The following is a 24,883-nucleotide window of genomic DNA, read 5'->3' as shown; positions in this document are numbered from 1 at the left end:
AATATATTTTGGGAGTATTGAATGCATTAGGTAATTTAAACTTTCCTTTTTTTCATTTCTTTATGCAAGAACAAAAAGTTATTCAGAGGAGCTGAGCAGAAGCAAACCTAAATTATTAACAGGAGGTACTTTTTATTATACCCAAATTTATTTGTGGAACTCATGGCCATGCTTATTTCTGAGATGTGAATGGGAGTTAGCGGGCCTGGGCATACATGACTGAAAAGAGGAGAAAAAAAGAGCTAGATAGAAAAATATACAAACTCAGTACAATATGTGAGTCAAGTTCTAAAAACTGTTATTTCCATGAACATTTTAATTTAGGATTTATTGAAACTTTTCAAAAGTGGTGGAATGGCTTATTTCAAGTAAGGTAAACTCCAGCTCTTAATTGTCTTCTGTACTATCATATAGTTTCCTTGATATTGTGAACTAATATAATTAATTACCAGGGAAACAGTGCATCAAAATTCACTCCATTTCTGGAACATACTTTTTGTGGAAGGGGATCAGACTTGTGTTTGAGCTGTTTTCTTGGTTTTTTTTCTTGAGCTGAAATGTTCTATCTTGGCATAAGAAGAGGTCCCCCTCGCTTTTGCTGTCTGTAGTGTAACTTAAGTAACTAAATTTGAGGTAGAATAGTTGCTTACTTTCCAAGACATTACAGGTGAGGAAAAGCAGCAACATGAAGTGGGTAAATGCATCACTAGAACGTGGTGAGGAGAGAGGAGAGAGTAATGTGATGATGAAAGGCAAAACATTCCCTGGAAGAAGCTTCTAAATAAGCACAGAGAGAATGTTTGTGTGGCGGAGAGGGAGTTGTCTCAAAAAGCCGTGTTTGTTCCCTTGAGGCTACCGTGTGCTGTAATTGAGTCAACATGTCAAAGTGAAGTATGTGCTGAGCTTTGGGAGCGGGGGAAAACTGCTTCTTCTGCACATACAGGGCTTAGATGAACCCCATCTTACAGCGATAATAAACGCTCTGCTTTCGCGCTGCTGACGCCACAACACAACAGAGTAGCTATCCAGCCAGGCTCTGTAGCTGATGTTTCTCTAAGAACTGCTTTAAATCTTTCTTTGGTTGGGAAGCTATGAATAATTGGCTTTGCCTTTGCTTCTGATGCGAATGTGATTGGAGATGATGAACAGAGGGGAACATGACTGAATGTGCTATTGAGATACAGGCAAAACAAGCTGAAAGGGTCTTCTCTAATTTATTTCTAAATCTCTGAGAAACAAATGTCTGTATGTCCTATCATATTTCTTATGTTGGTGTAATGTTTTGGTGATACTGACTTTTCTCTACTGTCTGATTTTTGTGTTTTAAATGGATGGAAAAGGGAAGATTACAACCCCCTTGTCCTGGCAGTTAGTTGCAGCCTTTGGCTGTGTGACTTCATGCATGATGCTGCATTGGCAGCTTTCTCCTTGGCCATAGCTCACTGCAGCATTGCCCTGGGAATTCATATGAACTTGAAAATCTTTAAAGCCAATGTTTCCATGCTAAAAAGCTAATTTTGTCTTGATTGTTTTTTTATGTAGAGTCTCTACCTTTGGCACTTTTGTATTTTATAAATCATGCTTACTGACATATTTGATGTTCTGATTGTTTCCATAGTGACAGCAATGGCAGAAACCTGCAAGAGGAAGGTGACAGCATTGTATTTTCAAGATTAACTGTTTTACAGAGGAGTGGTTTGAGGGTATGGGAATACAGGAGATTTTTTCAAGCAGTCACAGAATATTTAGTAGTACTTGGAGGTCAGAGAGGAAAGGTTTGGTTTGGTATTTTGGCATTTATTTGTGTGGGGAAGCAGTGAGCACAAGGTCAGCCTAGATAATATGTTTTCAGCAACATCTCCTTTCTTGCTGCTCCAAAAGGTGATGAAATTTCAAAATGCAGAAAACTACAATGTACAGATTATCTTCACAGGAGATGTAGAAGTTAACATGCCTGTGAGAAAATGTGTAACATACTCTTGTTTCATAATTTCTTCCTTCCAAATTCATAACCTAAGTGCAGGAAGCTTTTAGCATTAGAAATCATACACTTACAAAGCCATTAGTGAGAGCTTCAACCTTTTTTTTTTTCCCCCCTCTGGTAAAATCAGCTATCTTACTTTATTTTCTGGAAACAAGGCTTTATTCCCTTTCATTACACATCATATTATTTGTGTTTGTTAGTAAGATACCTTCAGAGAATATGGGCATTTGATTAGAGTCCATGCTGCAACAGAGGGAGTTGTTTTAAAGCACTTTGTAGGAGACATGAGCTTCTCTAATGTGTTCTTTTGTAGTTGGTGTTGATGCTTCTTCCTGTGGTGCTGTCACTTGAAGCAGGCCCACCATTCTTATATCGGCACAGACAGGTCAGAGGAGAGCATGTGAGAAATGCTTGTAAATTATGTCAAATGTTTTCATTCAGTGACTAACCTTTTTCTCTGAAGCATTTGGTAGCATTCTGGTTGAGTCACCATCCCTGGAGGTATTTAAAAGATGTCTAAATATGGCACTTAGGGATGCCAAGTCTACCACTTGGTTTAGTGGTGGACTTGACAGTTAATGGTTGGATTGGATCTTAAAGGTCTTCTACAACCAAAATAATTCTATGATTCAAAGCATGCTTTCCCCCTCCCCCCACCACAATGTCCAGGATCTGCATCCAGTTTGAGACCTTTACCCAGGTTGTTCTGCCGAGGAAGAGTAAGTCAGCCTGTGCTGCCCGTCTCCAGGTGACAGACACATCCTCCAGCCCTGGGGAAATCAAGCAGGCTGGTAGTAAGACACAGGTGCTACACTCCAATTTAACACATTGTTAAATTCATATCTCTTATGCCTTCCAGCCAAAATATGGCATCATACTGTAAACTGAATGTGTGTTACATTTTATTACACTGGGGAAGAGAAGGCAGCAGCTGGGAGCTTGTGATGCTTTATAAGTTGCAGAAGTTACTTGGTTATCTGTGCCTGAGGTGTCTTAGGTCACATCTGCATTGGTACCTCAGCTGGTTCTTTTGTCATTTTGGTATCTTGGGAGTGGAGTGCATAAAATATGTAATTTATGGTTCTTCTTTATCTGCGATGTTTTGGTCAGGTGGCATGTTGAAAAGTGTTTTGATTCTGGTTGTCTGTTTACCTGAATGAAGGGGAAGTTTCCCTCTTTTGTACCAGCAGGAATCATCATGTAAAACAGGAAAGTGGTTTAGAAATCATGGGAGCAGTTAGTTGTAGCAGAAAGGCTGAAGAGTATTGTGTCATCTATTCTAAACACTCTTATTTGTAGAATGGTATAGAATTAAATTAAATCAGTTTCTTCTTAAAAGACAAGTTTATTTATAGATATTTGTCGAAATGCTGACTTAGTGGAAAATAAGACTAGTTAGGATGTGTTCTCTCCACTCCCTCACTGCCCCCCACCCAAAAAACCCATTGGTTTTGCATTATTTACACTGATGGACTTTTAAGGCGTAGCCTAGTGCTGTGCCATAAGTACTGTCCTGTGTCCCAAGCATGTGTTGGACATCACTTGTATTTCAGTAGCATTATAAATGTAGACAGAAACAGACATTTAAACATGCCTCTGTCATGTGAAATTTGTATTTAATTTCTTCATCTGTAAAACTCACAGGTTAAAATTTGCAGCCTTTTCTGATCCTCCTTAGAATGAAAGGGTAGCGGTTTTATTTTTCTTCTCTGCACCATTAGTGATAGCAGTTAGTGCTGATTCATTTGCACTGACCCCCCTACTTCTTGTTAAAAGATAGCTTTATTTGCAGAGGTATTGTGTGCTTAATTTGGCGTGCAGATTCTTTGTAGCCGTTTTAATCTTATACGAAATAGGTAAAATCCTAGAGGAAATCGGGAACGAAAAGAAAAAACCAACCAAAACTGAAACCAACTATTCACATGTAAATTTACCCATTAAAGCCATAGACCATGTAGATTTAGATAGTATTATATTAATTTCTTGAAGTAGAACTTTCCCTTAAATCTTGGAAAAACATCTGCAAAGAAGAAAGCATCTCTTATACGTCTTTTGCTCCTGGTTCCAATTACAGGCAGCTGTCTGATTTATACTCAATGAAAACAGCTAATTGTGCCCTTGTAAGCTCTTTCAGTTTAGAGGAACATGTATTTATTTGCATGAAAATGTTTGCATGTGAAATACTGAAAACCCTTACTGCAGATACAGCATTTCAGAGTTCAAAACATATCCCTCCAATGCTATTTTAAAAGCTGTTCATTCCCTGGTTGATAGCTTTTACCTCTCCATGTGTCATTAATGTTTAGTGGTATTGCAAATTCTCGGATAGCAGGTTGAGGTGACATTGTATGTTGTTTGAGGTAGCATTAGCCAAACAAATTTTTAGGAGTCTTGCAATCATTTGTGCTCTGTCTCTTATGAAACATGAAACTCTTGTAATGCAAAGGATTTTGCATTTATTCTTTTGGTTTCTAAAGTAGTGGAGATGGTTTAATGGATGATGTTGAATGTGAGTTCCTATTTTATGAACAGTTTTAAAAACACTCTGACTAATTAAAAATCAAAAAAGAATTAACCTCAAGTATGTTAAAATTTCAATCTTTAACCTTATGGGAATGGTCTGAATAAATAATGCTGATTGTTTTGAAGAGCTTTTTATTAAAGTCTTCCCTTGGATTAATTTTGCAGCACACTTGAAATTATGAAGCTATTGGGTTAGTATAATTTCACTTATTAGAGAAATATGTTTTGATAAAATTGCATGCATGAAGTCTACCCCTCCCATTTTGGGGTGGTGTGTCTACAATAGGAAATGACTGGTAATTCAGTAGCAAGGTGTGTTCTTTACTGATGACACAGACATCATGTCATCAGGTCAGCTCAGGCTGTGTACTCTGTCCATATTCATTCTTACCTTGAAATTACTTGTATTGAGGATAGCTCAGAGATATTTCAGCCATGGTTGTCAATTTAAATCAAGATGCTTTGGCTTTCCAAAATGTTGTCCTCAGAATTTTTTTAGTTCTGGTTGATTTTTGTGTGCTTTCTAATCATGTTTTTAGCCTTTTTTATTCCCAGAAACCATTTTAATATATGCTTTGAAAAATTCATATGCAGTAGTTTTACTGTTTTGTCCTCTTAATCTTTACCATTCAGTATCTGTCTTTTTTGCTTGTTCTTTTTCACTTCTGCATTTCAACCAGGCAAAACAGGAGTTTTATCCCGTGATTCTCATACATGTAAATTTGTACTTCTTTTGGCATGTTCTCTAGAAATTGTCTTTTGTTAAGCTGGGATGAAATTGGGAATGGCACACCAAAAAGTACGTGTTCCTTTCCCAGAGCAGATGAACTTTTGACATTAACTGGAACTTCAAAGCTGTTAACCTAACAACTGCATAAATTATTTCAGTGATGGTGAGTGCTTTGTGACCTGAAATAAAAATGGGTGTTTATTCCTTAGATGGTTAATGTTCTGTTTAATCCCAGAAATAAAAATTTCTTCTTTAAAAGAAAGATTGATTTATGACATGTTCTCAGTCTCTGTGAGTACATGTGGATACAGGGTATCTGACTGATTGAGCTCTCCTCAAGGTTGTGAGCAGGAACAGGAGAGAATTTCCTCTCTGCCATTTTTATGTGTCAGGTGAGTCAGTCTAGGGCTGAGGTATCTCTCTGTTGTATTAAAACACAATTCAAGTCATCTTCTCTTGGGCATTCTAAATTCTCTGCTGTGTTGGTCAGTGGATGAATACTTAACTCAAAACACGATATATTTGCTAAATTTTATTTTCCTTTCTAATGTAGAACGGGATTACTCATTTTCCTATTTAATGTAGTATTGAGGGAATAGCTGTAAAAAGCATTCTACTGCTAAATCATGTCACCTGGTATGCAGGGGCGAATTAGGAAGAGCATTGCCAGTAGACTGAAGGAGGTGATCATGCCCCTCTACTCAGCCCTTAGTGAGGTGCATCTGTAGTGTTGTGTCCAGATATGGACTTCCCAGTACAAGACAGACAGGGAGCTCCTGGAGCAGGTCCAGTGGAGGACTCTGAAGATTAATTAAGGGACTGGAGCATCTCTTATGAGGAAAGGCTGAGGGAGCTGGGTTTGTTCAGCCTCGAGAAGAGACAACTGGAAGAGGACCTCATCAATGTCTGTCAGTATCTGAAGGGAAGGTGCCAAGAGGATGGAGCCAGGCTCTTCTCCATGCTGCCAAGCAATAGGATGAGATGCAGCAGGCAGAAACTAATGCACAGGAAGTACCACCTGAATATGAGGAAGAGCTTTACTGTATGGGTGACTGCAGACTGGAGCAGATTGCCCAGAGGGGTTGTGGAATCTCTCTCACTCGAAATATCCCGGGACCATCTGGATGCAATCCTGTGCAATATGCTGTAGGATGACCCTGGTTTAGCAGGGAAGTTGGACCAGATGACCTACTGTGGTCCCTTCCCAACCTTGCCCATTCTGTGGGATTCTGTGTTACAGTAAAGTTACTTCACATGTTAATGTTCTTGGTAGGCATGGCAAAGTTTTCAGAGCAGGCATCTGTTTGAAAAAGGGGAATTTAGTTCTGGATTCACAGCTGTGAGAGCAGAAGATGTATTTGTTACCCGAGCAGGTGCAGTTCAGGATGCTATGATGTGTCACTGCCAATGCTGTCCTAGTGAAGTTCACCACTGATTCACTTCTCTGTAAAGTTGCTGCCAGTTGACATGGTAGTTTTTGTAATGCAAGAGCTATGTGGAGACCACCAAACTTGATCAGAACCCAAGTCAGCTTTGTTCTCAGCCAGCCTGAAGCTATTGATGTATTCCAGCTTTTATTATTGCCTGACAGGCACACATGGTGGGCAGTCCTTTTGAATCTTGGCTGTACTGTACTGTTTATTATTCTGTTTTGGGAAGCTGGATAAGACCTTGATTTTGTGTGGGCACACTTCACTCCTCACTTCAGTACTGCTTGGTAGGGTGCCTTTTGAGATGCTGGTTTTAGGCAATTCGTAGTAGAGTTGTTTCCAAAAATTGTTTCTCTGTGTATCTTGTTGGTGAGACACATCCACTTTCCCTTTCTGGTGGCTGTAGGAGAACACACAGTAGGGTGTGGCTGGTACAGCTCTCTCCTCTTGGGCTGCTTTTCCACATTTCTCAATATTGGTAATATTGTCAGTGTATTCCTCCTTGCCTAAAGCATGCTGCTAGAACAGATTTGGGAAAGCTCTCCATTTCTAAAGGTACAGTTTTTGGATCACAGGAAGACAAGTGGATGATGTTAATAGACAGCGAGTCTTTGAAGTACGTTAGAATCAACTTCAGAGAGAAAGAAAATCCCTTCCCTGAGCTGCAGATAAACAACAATGCTTTCAAACCTTCAAGAGGATCAAGGTGAAACTGAGTGAACAGTAAGTGCAGGGAAGATGACTCTGCTTTGTGACAAGTGGCAAAAAGACCTTCTTTCCTTTTTGTGCTCCTGTAACAAAGCAAAATAACAAAGTAGTCTGAGATTGTTCTATGAAAGGAACATAAAAAGCTTTTTATGTTAAATACCCTCATCTTAATAGATGTGGGTAGAATATATTTTAAAAGGGATGGAAATATCTCCTTGGAATTCTGAAATATCTTCAAAACTAACTGAAAAGAAATGAATTCATCTGATCATGCAGGTGCATTCAACAGCGTTTATTTGCTTATGTAGACTTGTAGGAGGCTCTGACATCTTCTAACTGAGGTGTGTCACTCCCACTTTAGTTGGCTTTGGCTGGGATAAAGAGAATGGACCAGTCTTGTTTCTCATTTTCTTGTTAAATTCTTTAGGAAAAAAGGGAAAATATTTCTAAACCATACACCGGAGGTACATTTCAAAAGGTAAATATGCCCCCCTTTACCTAAGTAAAAGACTGTCTCAGGAAGATAAGTTGCAGAACAGTAGCAAGTGGCTGCAGAAGTAAAGTGACTGTAGGATTGTTCCCTCTGAGGTTCCCTTTTGGTTTTTCCAAGAGTCAGAGTCTTGGAAGACAAAGGAAAAGATTAAACATTTCTCAGAGGATGAAAGTATTTTTCAAAAGCGAGACTGTATTCACATGGCTTTGAAATGATTGGTGGTGGATAAAGGATGAAGTTCAGTGGACAGGGATGTGTATTAACATGCCTTATGGGCTGCAATGTCCTGAATGATAAATAAAGATTTATATCTTACCTGTAACAAAATGCTAAGATAATAGTATAGGTTATAAAAAAAGTACCACACAGCTACATGTCCCATATGCAATACAAAAGTGAGAACAAACTCCAAATTGTAAGATGGTGGGTTTGGGTGGGGGAGAGAGATTTAAATGTGTTCTTCAGGAAAGAATCAGTGTAAAGAACTGAGAAAAAAATAAGATGGCAGCAGCCAGGATTTACAGAGCTTTTCAGTCCTTTGTTTGGTTATCTTCCATAAGTGCTTTAGCCAGAGACTCTTTTCAGTAGCTGCATGGGGCCGGCTTGGAACACAAACGTGCATGAATCCAAATGTAATTTCCCTGTTGTGCACATTCTGGCTGTGGCAGCTCAAGTTATGAATGTAAAATAGCAGGGAAAAAAGTTCAGAAGATGGCCAGGCCTAAAATGTTAATAAGAACTGACTTACCATGAGATCCCATGAGCTTAGCAAAGGTGCTACCCGAATTTTAAATCTAGCTACTCCCCTGCTTCATTTTGGTGTGCCTCAGAAAAGAAGGAATACCTTGTTTTTATCTGTGCCTCCAAGGGGTTTGGCACGACAGAAGTAACAAACATTTTCTTCCATGTAAGATGCAAAGCAGACAAAGAAAGTGATGCTGATTCTCCACTCCAGTTTGTGGTCAGCGCTGGCACAGACTGAGTTGGCATCAGTGGCTTTGATCTGTAGACAAGAAATACTGTACAGGCAATGACAGTATCTTTTCCCTTTCAGACAGTTCTGTTTTCTGTGGGGCAATAATCTGCAGTTTTCCCTAATTCCCAGTGTTCAGAAGGCATTTATCTTTCTTCTGGGGAGGACTGGTGCAGAATAAGGGACTTCCTCCCCCCACGTCAGTACGCTGCTCGCAGAAAGAATCCCATCATGACCATGGGACAGCTTGTCTCGGAGACTGTGCAGGCAAGGAAAGGGCTTTCCCCTCTTCTGCATGCAACTTGCACAGCAAAGGGAAGTTGCAAAGTTTGCAACTTTCCCTGCGTCTTCAACATCAGATTTTCCCGGGTCTGTACGCTCTCTCTTTTTTTTTTCCCAACCTCCTTCCATCTCTTGTTACCATGGAGAATGAAATGCCTGTTCCATTCAAGTTGTCGGCTGAATAGGTTTTGAGGTTGATGGATGGTGAGAATCTCTTATCCCTCCTTCTCCAAACACCGCCCCTGCCTGGTTCTTGACATTTCACTTGCCAGAGACTGGCAATCAGCGAGTGGGAGCTGAAAAGGAGGCTGGCAGTGTCCTGCTGAGATGCTCTTTCAGTTCCGTGGATGAAATCAGCAGCTGTGAGAAGGTCTAAAGGACTTCGGTGCAGAGCCTTGTCCTCAAGCTGACTGAGGCATGAATGCTCACTTGAGTACATGCTCTTGCTTCCCCAAAGCACCCAGGGAAAGAAGGATTCGTGTATGAGACTTACTGCTGCTTATGACTGTGTTTCAATGGGTGATGTAACCTCTGCAATGTAAAGGGAAAGGTAAGAAATGAATGAATACAACATATGCTCTGGCATAACCTGTTCCTTGTATATACTTCTTTTAGCCTTCATCTTCGTGCCACGTCACAGCAGAAGTGGAATTTTTGCTGCAGCCTGACCTGCCTGGTTTCCTGGCTGCTATGCTGAAGTTAGCAGGGGACGCTGTGTTTAGTGGGGTTCTAAGAGTTGCCGTGTGCACCAACTGCCTACGTGCAGTATCAGTAGTGCAGTGTCAAAACAGCTTTCTGAGTAAGGTATTTTGGAATAACAGATATGTGTAACTGTGATATTGACAGGCCCCAAGTTGAAATGTGATACTGCTGAAGTGCAATGAATGTAGCTACAAAGCAGAAAAATCAAAACAATAGCACTGTAAAGTTACACAGAAAATATTTCTTTGTTGTGATTTATTTTAATGCAAGATAACTATAGTTTTAGTGTGCACGAGGAGAATTTTCAGCTTATGCTGAAAGGCTTAAGCTTGTCCATTTTAAAGCAGGGGTTGTTTTGACTGATAACCACCTAATAGTGGTGATTTGGGAGAAGTGAATACCTGGCATTGTTCAATGTGTGTGTGGATTTTGCTTCTGGAAGTAACAGTTAGTAAACATTATGACTTTAGAATTTAAATTCTGACATTTTTTCCAACTAGAAGCATTCCATGAACATAGACCTGTTGAAAGAGGAGAAAATATTTTTGTGAGCTTTCTGTTAAAACCTGTTGTGTCAGAACTGTACCAGCGCAGGAAATAATACTGTTGATATGTTTTAGTGTGTGGCATTTCAATTCGTTTGAGATCTTAGGTGGAAATTTGTCCTGGTGCTTTTCAACAGCTGTGCTTGATAAGTGACTGTGAACTTTCTTTCAATACATCTTTTCAGCACCTTGCATAAATAAATATTTCCACACCTTCCACATATTCCTAAACCTGCTAACCAAATACATCTTTCCACACTACCACCAACAGTTTTTGCATCTGTCTTAGGCCCTCAAGGGTTCACTTGCCATTTAATGCTTTATGTCCTGTTTGTTGTTGGATTGTTGTCTCCCTGCTGGAGTTTTCCTACTGTGCAATTGCTCTTTCTGTTGTGCAAGCCACTTCCAAAATGCTAGTATGTTAACTGTTTGGCCACTGGTGTGTTAAAAGGGAATTTTTAATTCCTGCATTGGAAAGGCATTTGTGTATGTCAGTACATCCAAAATAAATATATGCCTATGAAATATGTCTGAATATACCATCCAATTCCTTAGGTAGTGCACTGTAGAGACTGTAGTAGTGTTTTTGCCCCCAGAGCTTGGGATTCCGAGGAGGGATGCACGCACAGAGGATTCAATTGCCTGTGACTTTCAGTTGTACAAGACAATATGCGATAACATGCAGGACTTTGATTTCCTGGTTTGAACTTGGTTGGCTGGGGTACTGTAGGAAAAAATAGATTTTCAAAAATACACCACTCTGAAGCAGCTTCTTTTTACCATAAATACATCACACATGTCAGATGGAGTTGAGAGAAAGTGATACAGGGAGGAAAAGAGGGGAGAAGTCCATTGGGACACAGTGTGATACTGTAGTTTGGGATTAGCTTCCTAATAGGCACTCAGCTTCATGTTACCATTTGTAAGGGATGGAGAAAGAGTAAACATCTGTTTTAACATGGTTATTTTGAGTGAGCAGCAACAGCATCAGCATCAAGGCTTGCCTGTGTGTTTCTGTTTATTCCATTAATCTGCTGGAGTTTTTTGATTTAGCTATTACCTTCTCTATGAAAAAAATGTACTCCTACCTGCTTATGAGTTTGCATGAGATAAAATCACAAGTCTTTCTCTCCCACTCTGTGAGGATTGTTATGCTAAAAATTTTCAGGGTTGTCAAAATTTTTTCTGGGTATTGATGACAGGTTTTAACTTCTGGAAAAAAAAATTTTCCAGTTTTTAACATGCATATATATATATAAATTCACCTTGCCCTCTGAAATGCCTCCTCTTCCCCTCACCAACATTGACCTTTACTTGATTGGGGTCTTTTGATTTTTATGTTTTCCCTGAGGAGAATGCCATTGACTTAATAAACTTATTGTTGTTATTAGGGCATATCTTGTAGCTTCTCTGCTTCATTCCATCTGGTCTTTAGTTAAATTATTCTTGGGAAAATTATTCATGTCCCACTAGGTTTAGATTCAAAGCTGTTTGATTCCTTTTTCTCCTGCTCCTTTCTCATCTGAACAGTAGCCAGAGCTTGTCGTTTTTTTATCTTGCCCTAAAGCCTCATGGCTGCTATTTAGATTTTGGGGAACGATCCATCTCTAAATCTCTTTCTGCTTGCTAGATGTTTTATTTCACCTTTTCCTCAGTGATCAGCACATGGACTTCCGTTCAGAGCTTTCCCAGGCAGTGCAGCATGGAACTGACCTCATTTGCTTCAGCTCCACTCCTGTCCCTGCTGCCTGGTGTCCCAGTCATTGAGGGCGGGCAAAGCTTTGTTCAGTGCAGCTGGGGAAAAAACCTGAGCGGAGCAGCAGACTGAAGCTGTCTGTCCATGGATTTACAAAGATGGGTCTTCACTGATCTGTACCTCACAAGTTACCTTTGTAAGCTTAAAATCCAGAAAATTAATTTTCGTTTAGCTTTTGCCAAGGCTTCCTGCCTGTTCTGATCAAGTGAATCTTTAAGCCCTTTATTACAGGCTGGTACATATGTGAAGAATGAGCATAGTGCTCTCTGGTAACTCATTCTCTTATCTCAAGTGTCATTTACTGGAATCTCTCTACCTTTTGCCTCCTGTAAAATGTAAACTGAATTACAGGCACGTAATTAAATCAACATAATAAGTGTGTGAGGAATGAGATGCTGTGGGAATTTTGATGGCCATATCCACAGTCAGAACATTAAAATGTCTATCATCAGGTATCTAAACTATTTTCTAGTGTATTGAGAGCACTGGTTGTATAAGAACAATTTCCAGCTGAGATGAAATGTGTTTCTGTGCTAGGTCAGCACAAGAGGCGATCATTTTCCTCACCAGGCAGGGTGGCTGCTTCATAAACCATGTGGCTGCTAGTTAAAAGACTCAGATGTGCAGTATTAGTGCTCATCAGGGAAGGAGAGATTTGAATAATTGCTGAATAGTTGTGAGGGTTTGACTAGAAAAAAAATGTGACAGTTTCAGGTACTGGTGCATTTGCTTTTGCATGTAATCCATGTCTGAATTGCTCTGTTGCATCTGACATACTTCATACTTAAAACTGCCTTGGTCAGTGTCTTGAGACTGATTTTCTGCCTGATTTTTTTTTTATGCCTAAGCATCATGCACATAGTATTGATGCTTGCATTATCTAAAGATGTAGAGCATTGACTTCTCAGGGCTGAGCTTTATTTTGTTTACTTTATGCATAGCAACTGGAGTTCCTGTTGTCTTGCCATAACCCAAATTTGGAGCACAAAATCAAAATGAAAAACTGAAAAGCAAAATATAGCACAGGAGGCATGACAAAAAGTGGGATTAATCCCTTTAACGTAGATACTATTTTCTCTAACCTTGGATTTCTGAATAAGTGTTGATGTCAGTTTGCTGTCAAGACTCGGAATAGCAAAATGGTGTGGGATGGAGTCAAATTTGAGTGCAACATGAGAAATACCCCTCATGTTTGTGTGGATTTGCATAGTGTGTGTCTCAAGGCTAGCTACTGGCTCTTTCAGATTTGTTCGTGTGAAATCTTCTCCTTTAGTCTTGTTCCAGAGCTGTAGCACTGCTGCAGTACATCCCACTCCACCCAGTCTGGTTGTCTTTTGCTCTTCCCCAGCTGTGATACTGGATTTTTATTCTATCAGTAGAGCAAAAGGATAGAAGAGAAGCAGAGGAAGGGATATTTGAAACTAGTATTTGTTTTAAATAAAAGTTAACATTTTTCACAGCAGACACACCATGGCAGAAGTAGGAGGGCACATTAGAGAGAGCTCTTCCAAGTGCTGTTGTGATTCAGTCTTGTTCAGGAGTTTGACTCCTAGAACATACTGGAAGTCAGAAAACATTAACTGGATTGGCAGAGGTGCTTGGCCCTACATTCAGATGAGAACCAACAAAATGCCATCAGCAGTTGCCATTGTGCCCTAACTTGGAAATTGTTTTTGACACTCTGCATTGGCAGTTGATCTTCACAGACAGTATGGATATTTTATAATCTTGAGCAAGATATGTTTTTTCTTGATTTATGGTGAAGGGATTTATACAGTAAAGAAGGTTGCTTCTAGTCTCATCTTCCCATTTCCATATTTTATCTAATAGTTGCTTCAGTTGTTTAAAGTATGTAGGTTTCTTGCTCTGGATCATGGATATGAAAAGATGCCAGGAGGATGTGACCTTAAACAAATGCACTCAGTTTGAGATATCTTTTATCTCTGTAGTATGAATGGCAAAGGTACTTTTTTATTTTCTGGTTTCAGGAGAGCCTGTAGACCTGTGTGGTCTGCAAGTGCTAAGAAGTTCTATAGCAGAGATATTTTATGAAAAAAAGAAGCAAATTTTCTTCCGGTAGAAGTGTCAAGTTTTCTCCCCTTACATACTATATTGTCAAATTATGGAAAGGTGTCCAAAAGTAGGTGTGTATGAATACACTGCTTATCATAATGTAACCTCCTGTAACTTTTGCATGCATCCTGGCGAAGGGTCTGGATCACAAGTCTTAGGAGGAGTGACTGAGGGAGCTGAGGTTGTTTAGCCTGGAGAAAAAGAGGCTCAGGGGAGACCTCATCACTCTCTACAACTACCTGAAAGGAGGTTGCAGCAAGGTGGGTGTTGCTCTCTTTTCCCAAGTACCAAGCAATAGGACAAGAGGAAATGGCCTTCAGTTGTTTCCAGGGAGGTTTAGATTGGATATTAGGAAAAATTTCTTCTCTGAAAGGATTGTCAAGCGTGGGAACAGGCTGCCCCGGGGAAGTAGTGGAATCACTGTCTGTGGAAGTGTTTAAAAGATGCATGGATGTGGCACTTAGGGACATGTTTAGTGTGGACCTGACAGCATTAGGTGCTGTGATAGGAAGTTGGACTCAATGATCTTAAAGGTCTTTTCCAGCCTAAATGATTCTGTGATTCTAATATTGACTTGCATTTACCCCTGAGGGTTAGGAAGGTATTGTTTTGTTCTTGAGCTGTGGTAATCTACAGAGAATAAATTAACCCAATTTATTAGCTGTAAAGTCTGTTGCCATTATCCTTCAAGACTGAAGTATTTGTTTCCTGTACCTGGTTTTGCAACATTCTTTGTGCAGGGTTGTATGTAATGTTGTGTTGGGGAAGACATCTTTGCTCCTCTGGATGTGCACTGGTTTTATCCTTTCCTCTGGAATACTGTGGTCTTCCTAGTCCTTGTTTTAGCCTTTCTGCTTAACAGGTACAATAATGTGTACCAGACTGAGCAGTGGCATATGGCTGAGCCTCCTCTTTCTTTCAGGAGCTTATGACCAGAGGCACGTCAAAGTAATACTCTTATTAACCTAGGGAGAAGGAGGAAAACAAAACACTGTGGCTGGAAAAGGGAAGACCAGTATGCTTAACTAAATGTTTTTTTAATCTTTTTTATTTTGTTTGCAGCTTTGGATGATTTCTAGTCAGTTCAGGTATTCCTGTTCCTGGCTGAAGGAACCACTAAAATCAGCACTACTTTAGTTCAATTTCCTAAAAACTGCATTAGTTAGGTACTGAAGTGAATCAGACACCCTGGCCAGAGAGTGTCTGCAGAAAATATTACTGCCTTATGCTGTCAGGTGTATAGACTACTTCTGTTTCCCCAGGTTCATGGTGTTTTCACTCAGTCAGTACAGCACAGCTCTTTCTGAGACTGCATTTACTTCCTGACATAAGGAAGAATTGATACAAAGGATAGTTTTGCCCTGAGTAGCCTGGTAGACAGAGAAACAGGGAGATAATTCATATTTTTTCAGTCTTTGGTTCAGTATGTTGATGAAACTTGTAAGAAACAAATCTTTGGCGACCTGGGACATTAATCTATTTGTTCATTATTATAATATAATATTTATGCTTTCTTGATTGTGTTACTTTTGAAATGCCATAAAGTACAACTAATCAAGCTGAATAGTAACTCTTCAGGTTTTCAGGCCTGTATGCTCTTTGAAATTAACTTTTTTCCTGTTGGTATTGGCAGTGAGTTATAAAAGCATTAGAATCTGTGCTGGGTATCCAGCCAATAGCACTGCATAATAGTATTACAGTGAAGTATATCAGCATTCCCAGGCAACTATCAGCAAGACAAGAGGGCATGATCTCAAGTTGTGCCAGGGGAGGTTTAGGTTAGATATTAGAAAGAATTTCTTTACAGAGAGGGTGGTCAGACATTGGAATGGGCTGCCCAGGGAAGTAGTGGATTCTCCGTCCCTGGAGGTTTTTAAAAAGAGACTGGATGTGGCACTCAGTGCCATGGCCTGGTAACCACAGCGGTAGTGGATCAAGGGTTGGACTTGATGATCTCAAAGGTCCCTTCCAACCCAGCTGATTCTATGATTTACATGTATTTACAGATGAAAAGACTGAGATACAGATTGAAAATTAAGAGTTGACTTGTCTGGATCTTGGGCATAGTGTCCTGGGTGGAAAAGGATGTAATGTCCTCATACATGGTGCAGCTATTAGTATATTAGGTCTAAGGTTATTCTGGGTTATTCTTTTTAACTTTTCTGTTTTGTCCAATATGCTCTTCAAAGATCGACTTTTTGCAGCACGATTATTCAAGGAGTGGGAATATGAAGATGAAGCAGTAACCTTCTTCAGAGTGCACCTGTAGTTATTTTTGGCACTAGCTTGCTGTACTTTCAAAAGCAGAATGGTTCATTTTGCTTCAAATGATTTTATCCTCCAGAGCTCAGTGGGATGATTGTGCACAAGACGAGGAGCTGTCACAAGTTCTGTCCTATGGGTAGCTTTGATGTTAGGAGCTGGAGCAAACTCTGTATTGTCAGAACAATAGATTTGTTTTCTCATCATCACCTTCTGGGAACACTGGTAATAAGAGATTATGACTTGTTGTCTCCCAGGTATTCCCTCAAACAGGCACCCCTGCTAGCTCCTTGTCAGCTACTCTGCTGGGCTCTCTCTGGCACCAGACAGCACACATCTTCCAGCCCTTTGGCAAGGGCCCACTTCATGTTTCTGTGTGCCTCTCCAGTTAATAAAGTTGTTTTGAAAGGGGGAATTTAGAAAGGAAGAGTGGTCAGACTTTCTGGGTTTGGTTTCTTTGTGTCTAATGTGACTACCTGTTTCCAGGCCAGGGCTAGCCACTGAAATGTCAAACAGAAGTGTTGCATCACCTCAGACAGGTATTGTAGAGCTCACTGTGATTCAGTCGCTGCAGTTTTAAGCAGGACAGGGGTATCTGTGTTAAATTTCAAAGCTTTATGTTAAACCTGATGTCATTTTTCAGCAGGGACAGACTCTTTGATCTTCTTGGTACCATGCCCCAGGAGAGTTACAGGGAGAATAACATCTGTGCTTGCCGTGTAAGACAGTTTCAGGAGTCAGGTGGGGCTTTTATGCAGTGTCTCTGAATGGCACAGAGGGCCCTGCGTCTTCCTGCAAGAGGCATTACAGGATGGCACTAACTACTGACATTGCTACATGTTGGGCCATGGGGCTCCATCACTTTCCATTGACTTTTGAATACTTCTGAGATCCAGAGCACTCCAGAAAAGTTAGAAGGCATATTGGTTGTGAGTGAGGGAAAGTAAGTAGTCAGTCAAACCCTGAGCTTGGTAGGGGGTCATAGATGACTGAAGAGGTTGAATCGTGGCTTTAGTGAATAGATATGGAATGGATCATCTGCCTTGGAGAGTATCTTGGAGATCCTCCAGCCTCAACCTTCCTACAGAATTGTACAGAGGAAGGAAGTATGATTTCCCCTGACTATATCTCTCTTTGTTTCTGTACTCCTTCCTTTTTGTTTACAATTATTCTTTAAAGAAATAACATAAAAACCACTTACAATTTTCATAATTAAAAAAAACCCCAAACCACGAAAGGGAGGGTTTGGGAGTCTCATTCATCACCTTTTGTCACCAGACTTGATTTGACATCTGAGACTGCAGAGAAACTTTGGCAAGTGCAATGATTTCCCGTGTGGGGGTAATAAGAGAGAAAAAAGCTGTCAGTTGAAAACAGCAGGAGCTGCATTAGCAAATATAAATTAAACAGATGGCTAAGATACTGCAGCTGTCACATAGAAGCTCCAGGAAGATTTTTAGCTTAGAGCTGCAGGAGGCTATTTTAAAAGGAAAGATGAAAACAACAACAAAGCAAACTTCAGCGTGACGAAAGAGACAATAGAACCATTCAGATTATTATATAAAACTTTATCCAGGATTGGTTTTGGTTGGTTTTCTTTTTAAATTGACGTTTTTGTATTTTAGGACTCTAAAATTAAGTTAGGATCAGCTATTATTAGATCATGTTACAGATTTTGGTATTGTGGGTTTGGCTGCTGGTTTAGAAGTACTCTTCTGTACAAGACAGTGGCTCTGCCACGTGCTCTGGAAAGTGGGGAGAAGTGTAACACACATATCATCCTATTTTGATCTTCAACTGTTTGGTTTACAACTATTTCAAGAAAAACTTCTTATGAAAGAATTGTTTATAAATAAAATGTTTGTGGAAAAGCAGTGTGAAAAGTTAACTTTTGGTGGAGGAAGCACCTGCATTTTAGTGAGTGTCTTGCACGTTCAGTCTTAAGGTAATGGTTTTCAGACTCATTTTCAGCAGAAAAGTGAATATTCTTTTCCTATGTGAAAGAAGCGATAAAATGGAATCCAAGTTTGCTTGTTAAGTTAAAATATGGACATATGCTAAAATGAGGACGAATTGGAATTTCTGTGCTGTTTCTCAGCACAAAAAGGCTGTTAATTTTCTAAATGATGTGTCTGAAAGGTTTTTTTCTCGATTGGGGCTGATGGTTTGTCACAGATTACTTGTGCGTAAGCAGAGACTGTTATGCTGCCTTTATAGTTAGGTGATGAAGATGTGAATTATGAAATAGGTGCTACTGTATTTGAAGCCTGTGTTTTACATTCAAAGAAATAGTGTGCACAAATGGATTCCTAGGCAGGCTGATTGATTACCCAGAGTTCTGCTTTTTGTGTTTGCTTTTTTTACTGCAAAAAAATTCATGTATTTGTGGTTGACTTTTTAAATTATACTTAACATGCGAGAACTTCTGGATATTGATAGTACTTCAGCCCTTTGTGCAAAATCAGTGTGTCTTAATTCTGCATATTGTTTTCCAACTTGTGATATTCCTTTACAATGGCTATCTATACAATAGGTGCAGTTAGATTTAATTCTAAACTTCTCCTATATAGATGATTTGAGAGCTACAAAACCTACATATCAAAAAATTAAGTCTTATTTTTCCTCTATATTTATCTTTCCTCCCATTATACCCATACAGTTGAAGTACACAAGCCGCAGTGAACCTCTGTTCTGTTAGAACTAGGGAGTTCATCATTAAGATGTAAATGCTCTTTACTGGCAAAATCTTTAACCTGTCCTAGACCTTTCCCTGTTCTTAGTGGTGCAGGAAACAAATCATGAAGGACACTGAAGGTCAAAAGCAACAGCTTGAACTTTTTTATGTGAGCTTGCTGAAAACGTGTAGCCTCAGTCTTCCCATATTGTTCAGGGTGTTCAGCTGCCTCAGTAGACATGAGCTCCTCATCATTTAACTGCATTTCTTTTGTAGTTGTGGCTTCGTGCTTCAGTGTAGAAAAGAACAGCTGATCATGCTGAGTAACTGTTGTTTCTACCCTTTAAATTTCATTTCTACCCCTGCAGAAACTTTGCAGGACTTACAAATTCCAGGAAACTAAGAGGAAAAATGCCTCAACCCGCGTGTATTTCTTTTCCTCCATTTTGCTTAAGAGAAACAAAGTTGGCCTTGAAGTGTACTTCAACTTTAGAATTATAAGTGTGGAATATCTTTGTCAGTGACGAAGAAATGTTTCAGAGCAGGTGATCTTACACTGGGAAACCTGACCTCAGCCTCCATGTTCTTAGACTTTTGCTCCAAATGCTTTAGCTAAACTTCACTTCCAGGATGTACACAGCAAGGGAGCAGCAAGGACTCAGGGCATACAGAAAGATTACACACTGAAACCTGTAAGTTCCCTGTGAGCTCTCTTCCTGGGAAATCACGAAGGGACCAGTCAGTGTGATCAGAGGCTCAAGACAAGGAAGGAGCTAAAACGGAGAAGTGGGTGGATTGGGAATAAACAGGGGCAAGATATCCTTGCCTTGAAAGGTGATTAACTTTACATTTTCCTGCTGAATATCCCAAAGGCAACAATGAACTTTTCCAGCTGGAAGTGTAGTTACTGTCTAATGGCCATGTTCTCTCCTCGATCTTCATGCAAATCTTCTAGTGATACCAATAAGGGATGTTGTGGAGGGTGTAGGGCTGTGTGGTTGCTATGCTGTAGACAAAGCAAATTGAGTGGTGTCTGGCCTATGGCACCAAAGCTGGTGGGGAAAATGTCTTCATAGTTTTTGAAATAAGTCTGTGACATAATTTTCATGTTGTATGAAGTGTTAATATCAAACTCCCATTGATTAGGAACAGCTGCTTACATGCAAAATGTATGATAGTGGAAAAAGGAAACATGATCCAGCTTTTCTTTGAATGCTGGTGCTTCTTTATCTGGAAGCAAGAGAGCCCAGCCTTTTGGTGTTGTAGCTTTGGTGTATAGCTTAGCCAATCTGCAAAAAGATTTCATGTCTTTTGGCTATTTATTTGAACATTGGTCTTTTTAAGCCTAGTCCAGAATGTAGAGCCTATTTTTTTATATCAGTGCTTTTCTTGTGCTATATAGGCATCTACGTCAGTGACTGAGAGAACAGGTGGAAATTATAAGTTGCTGCTTATTATGATGCTTTTCATTTCAGAGGTCACACAGATAAATCATAGGTGTAACAAAACAGCACATCAGGTAGTCCTGGCATATGGGCTGTGTATTCTACAGTGCTAGATCAGTAAATTGTAGGTTACTAATTAATTTATGGTAGTTAGTTTTTTTCTAATTTGTCTCAATAGCAGAGAAGATTGAGATGGTTAGTTTTGCTTTCAAGTCATTTTAGCTTTACTTTTAAGTGGAAAGCAACTGAATACACCTGCTTGAATTTTGGTAATGAAGCTATCTTTAATATGGAAAATAAATTTTCCAGATTGTTAACTATGGCAATTCCTGTCTTTGCGTTTTGATCTCCATTCCAAATTCAAGCCTATCTGATCCAAATCAGTTTGTGGGATAATATTTAGCCAGTTTGTAACCCACGACAGTTTTGAAACATGACTGCCAAAGTCTTACACTACAGTGCATCGCTTTGGAGCTATTGAGTGTTGGAAAACTGTGTGCTACTGCACATGGATACAGAGCAACACCCTTCTGAGATAAATACAGGTGTCTACCAGAAGAAAGCCTTCCAGTGATGTGAACCAGATGAGTTTTCCTTTCACTGTGTAAGCAAGCCCTTAGGTGGTTTTGCTGCAGGCTTCTACCAAGTTTTGGAAATGTTGAAAGGCAAAATGCAAATACACTACTGGTAGCTGCAGGCTGCCACCCCAGGCAGCTCAGAATAAGGTTAAACACCACTAGAAAAATGACGAGTAGTCATTTGGAAACCTGGAATGATGGTGCCTCTCCACCTTTGTTAGGAGACAAATAACAATTGGATATTTGATGTTATTTCCAACTTGAGTGAGAAAACTGGGGTCCTGAATAGAAAATAATAATAATAATAGCACAGTTAAACAGGACTGTTGCATGAACTAGTTTCTTATAGCACAGTGTTTTGTTCTTTGCAGTTGTGTAAGTAGTTTCAAGACATTCATTCTAGTGCTGTTAATACTCTGTTCTTTTCTTTTTGGCAGAATATATCTGACCAAGGCTTTATCTTTATTTCTTTGACTTCTTGCTTCTAAAAGGGAAAACAACCCAAACACCCTCCATTGTGTTCTATAAAATAGTAAAATCAAATGCATTTGCTGCTAACGGGGTGTCTTTACAGAAGACTCTGCTTCTAGCTTGTTCACATGTATAAATGAACAGAGAGGCTTGGTATTGTCAAAGTAGTAAATGCACACCCTTCATTTGCAGTCTCCAAAATACATTGGTCAGAGCTACCCCTCAAGAGTTTTCCAGCATAACTGTTTTGTTAAGATTGTGCAGAAATCACCCTTCGTACCATATTCTCACAAAGATTCAGTTAGATATCACCAAAAATGTGCTTCTGCCAGTATAGCATGTTTTTTTCAGGGAGCTGGTATTAGCTGTTCTGACAAAATAACTTCTTTGCCTGTGTAAACCACATCTCTACTAAGCAGATTTGCTAGTATAGCTATTTTAGCAAAGCTCTTCTACTGTAGGAAAGACCTTATTGATAGTACTGTGAGGTTCCCACAGTAGATGAAAGGCACAATACAAAGGGCTTTATAAACATGAATTAAGCTTCACAACACCCTTGTGAAATAAATCATTCTTCTAGCTTGCCAATGTCTAGCTCCTTTTAATATGAGATGTTTTGCAGGGATGAGAAGGAAGGGTAGAAGATTCAGAGTTGGGGGAGTAATGTCTGGTAGCATTGTAGTGTTGATAAACTACACAAATTTCTAACCTGTTGCAATCCCCTGCCATCTCTGATGTTTAAAATGTCCTAGAAAAATCAGTGGTTCAGAGTATCAAATTGCTTCTGGTTGCTGGTTTCACCTGATCCTTGATAGAATGAGGAGTTTGGGTGCTGACACTTGGAATTCCTTTCTTATTGAAAACCTGGAGCTGGCTTTTGTGTATGTGGCATTCTCATTAACACTGTTTTTAACTACAGTGTTCTCTCTGACTGATTTGCATTACGCTCTTTCAGCCTCATACTCTTTATGTAGTCGTTCAGAGTATGAACAGCTTACTCACTTAAGGGATCTCAAAAGGAATGGAGAAAGGAATAAAACTATAGATTTATGCACAAGAATAATTTTAAACTCAAGTCACTGGAAAATGAGAGTAGTCTCACATTGAGTTCACGCATGTGGTCTTAATTCAGACATTTTTGTGTGTTAATTATTATGTAGTCTTTAATTACATTATCACATTCTATTTGTTTCATTTCTTAGGGAACAAGAAACAGAACAACTCTATTGGGGATGTAGGTTAATTTTCTTCTCTACCATTCATCAACATTGCTTTTGAATTCAGCCTGTAAACCTTTAGATCAGGCCCAGGCGTTCCTGCAGTTCTCTGTTAAACACCCTGCCCTGGATTTCGTATTGATACATCTCTCAAGAATTTAAGCAGAATTTATTCACTTCCCAGTTCTGGGCCTTCAGGTGGTGGTAACTGTTTTCACAAACAAGGTATCTTTCCTCACTAAGTGTAGCAAGGAACTCAGTTTTGAAAAGCTATCCCAGATCTCCTGAAATCTGGGTAATGGTGGAGACATCTGACAGGGTTCCCTGTCCTAACCCTGCTTGCATGCTGGGAAGGTTCTGGTAACCGGTTGGCAGTGTGCCTGGTCCTCCAGGAGGTGCTTGATCTATTAGGAGTATTTCTGTGCTCTGTTTCCACAGCAACAGCACACTTTTCTTTTTTTTTTTTTTTTCCCTCTCTCAAGAGGACTGTTACCTTGAGAATTAGACTGTTGAAAAGCTTGGCCCTCTTGTCCCCTATCGAGATTTCAGTTTACACAGATGAAGAGTGGAAGGAGTAGAATGGGGAGAGTGTGACTCTTGGCAGAGACAGTGGAAGTAACTAGTCTTACTAATCGTGGGCTTTAGTGTTAATAGTATGATTGTTTTGAAAGTCACAGCTCTTTCTAAGCTCTGGAGATGAAAGGTCTGGGTCTGGGTTGTTCGGGACAATCATCATAGCCCTTTGCATGTGCTCTTGTAACCATTTAGGGCCCACACCCACTGTGTTCAGGTGCAGTATGAAACCAGGTGTGCATTCTTCTGTCCACCTGCTCACAGACACTTTACGTGTGCGTGTCATGGTAAAAAAGCTATTCTTCTGTCACAGCATTGGTGCTGGCATTTCAGGGAAGGGGTGAGTTAATGTTTAATTGCTCCACTGAAATAGGATGTAAACGCTGAGCTACCTCTTGGACACTGTACCTCCTGTAGACACTTCCCTTCAAACTGAAGTGCACATGCCTGTCTCAACATCTGTTGCAGTGTGGAGGACTCAAAAGCTTTCAATTTTTGAAATATTTTCATCGAACAGACCCTTCTTGTTACTATTTAAAGGGTGAGAACAGAAGCATGTAGCTTGATACTGATCTCTTGCTGGGGTTGCCTTTTTTCATCTGTAGTTAAGAAAGCAGTCTCCTCTTATATGGGTGTCTAATGCAAGCCTAAATACAATTGTTTTATTTTTTTTCAACTGTGTATTTTACCTCTTCCCCAGTATCCGGGTCCTAAGAACTAAGCTGTCATCTTTTCCTGCAGAGCATATAATTTGGGGTACTGAGCTGTTCCCTGTGATTTTTTTTTTTTTTTGGTCTCCTTTACTCCTCTTCCCTTTCTTAGGAATTGCCTGTTCTAGGGAGCATTGTTGTAAGTGCCATTCTGCTTTTAACACACACACTAACTCAATATGTCATGAAATAATTTAAAATTCCATTTAATTTAAAATTCAGACAAGTCAATTATATTCATGTCATTGGATTTGGGAATCTCCATTCCTTTAAGAGTGAATGTCTAAAGTAGTATCTGTCACTGTGTTATGCTTTTGCAGTAAAGACTTCTGCTCGGTGTCAGTGTGGTGCCTCTTTACCATCAGTATTTCAGTTCCTAGCATTTTTGAGTCAGGATGCCAGAAGTTTTATATTTTTCTCTGACAAACAGTAAGTGGATGTGTTGACTGGCAAAATGAACAGCTAATGTATGAAACCACAAGATCTAGGGTATCTTGGAAAGGCACATTGTTTATAGCTATCTTTACAGTTCTAAGGCCAGAAATGCACTTAGTCATATAATGCTTATCCATCTAAAATGTTAAAAGCTGCTCAGGATTAAGTGTCCAAATCAGAAATGTGGTATATCAGAAAGCCAGAAATTAATAAAAATACCTTTTATTACTTTCTCATTATAAGCACATATGGATGTACTTTTCTTGTTAAAAATCTTATATTTAGTTCAAAGATAAAGAGCATTCCAGTACCGAACCTT

The 24,883-nt window shown here is 39.6% G+C and overlaps 1 protein-coding gene across 5 annotated transcripts in view; it reads left to right on the top strand.

Annotated features, from left to right (window-relative positions):
- The window catches only part of NDST2 (N-deacetylase and N-sulfotransferase 2), a 127,426-nt gene that overhangs the window by 32,513 nt on the left and 70,030 nt on the right, over positions 1 to 24,883 (top strand). The window contains exon 1 of one of the 5 annotated variants that reach the window (XM_051800879.1): positions 1,654 to 2,369. The exons of 1 other annotated variant lie outside the window; for it this stretch is intronic. The gene's annotated coding sequence lies outside the window, so the exon portion shown is untranslated. Of the gene's footprint in view, positions 1 to 1,653; positions 2,370 to 9,530; positions 9,674 to 9,835; positions 9,928 to 24,883 lie in introns of those variants that run through there. 3 more of the 5 variants (XM_051800880.1, XM_051800876.1, XM_051800878.1) reach the window with 3 other exon arrangements.

The sequence above is a fragment of the Manacus candei genome, unplaced genomic scaffold, assembly GCF_025592945.1.
Source record: "Manacus candei isolate 608988 ecotype Guabito, Panama unplaced genomic scaffold, ASM2559294v1 h1tg000050l, whole genome shotgun sequence".
Lineage (NCBI taxonomy): Eukaryota > Metazoa > Chordata > Aves > Passeriformes > Pipridae > Manacus > Manacus candei.
The sequence above is the reverse complement of the archived record's forward strand: the minus strand, read 5'-3'. Positions and strand labels throughout refer to the sequence as shown.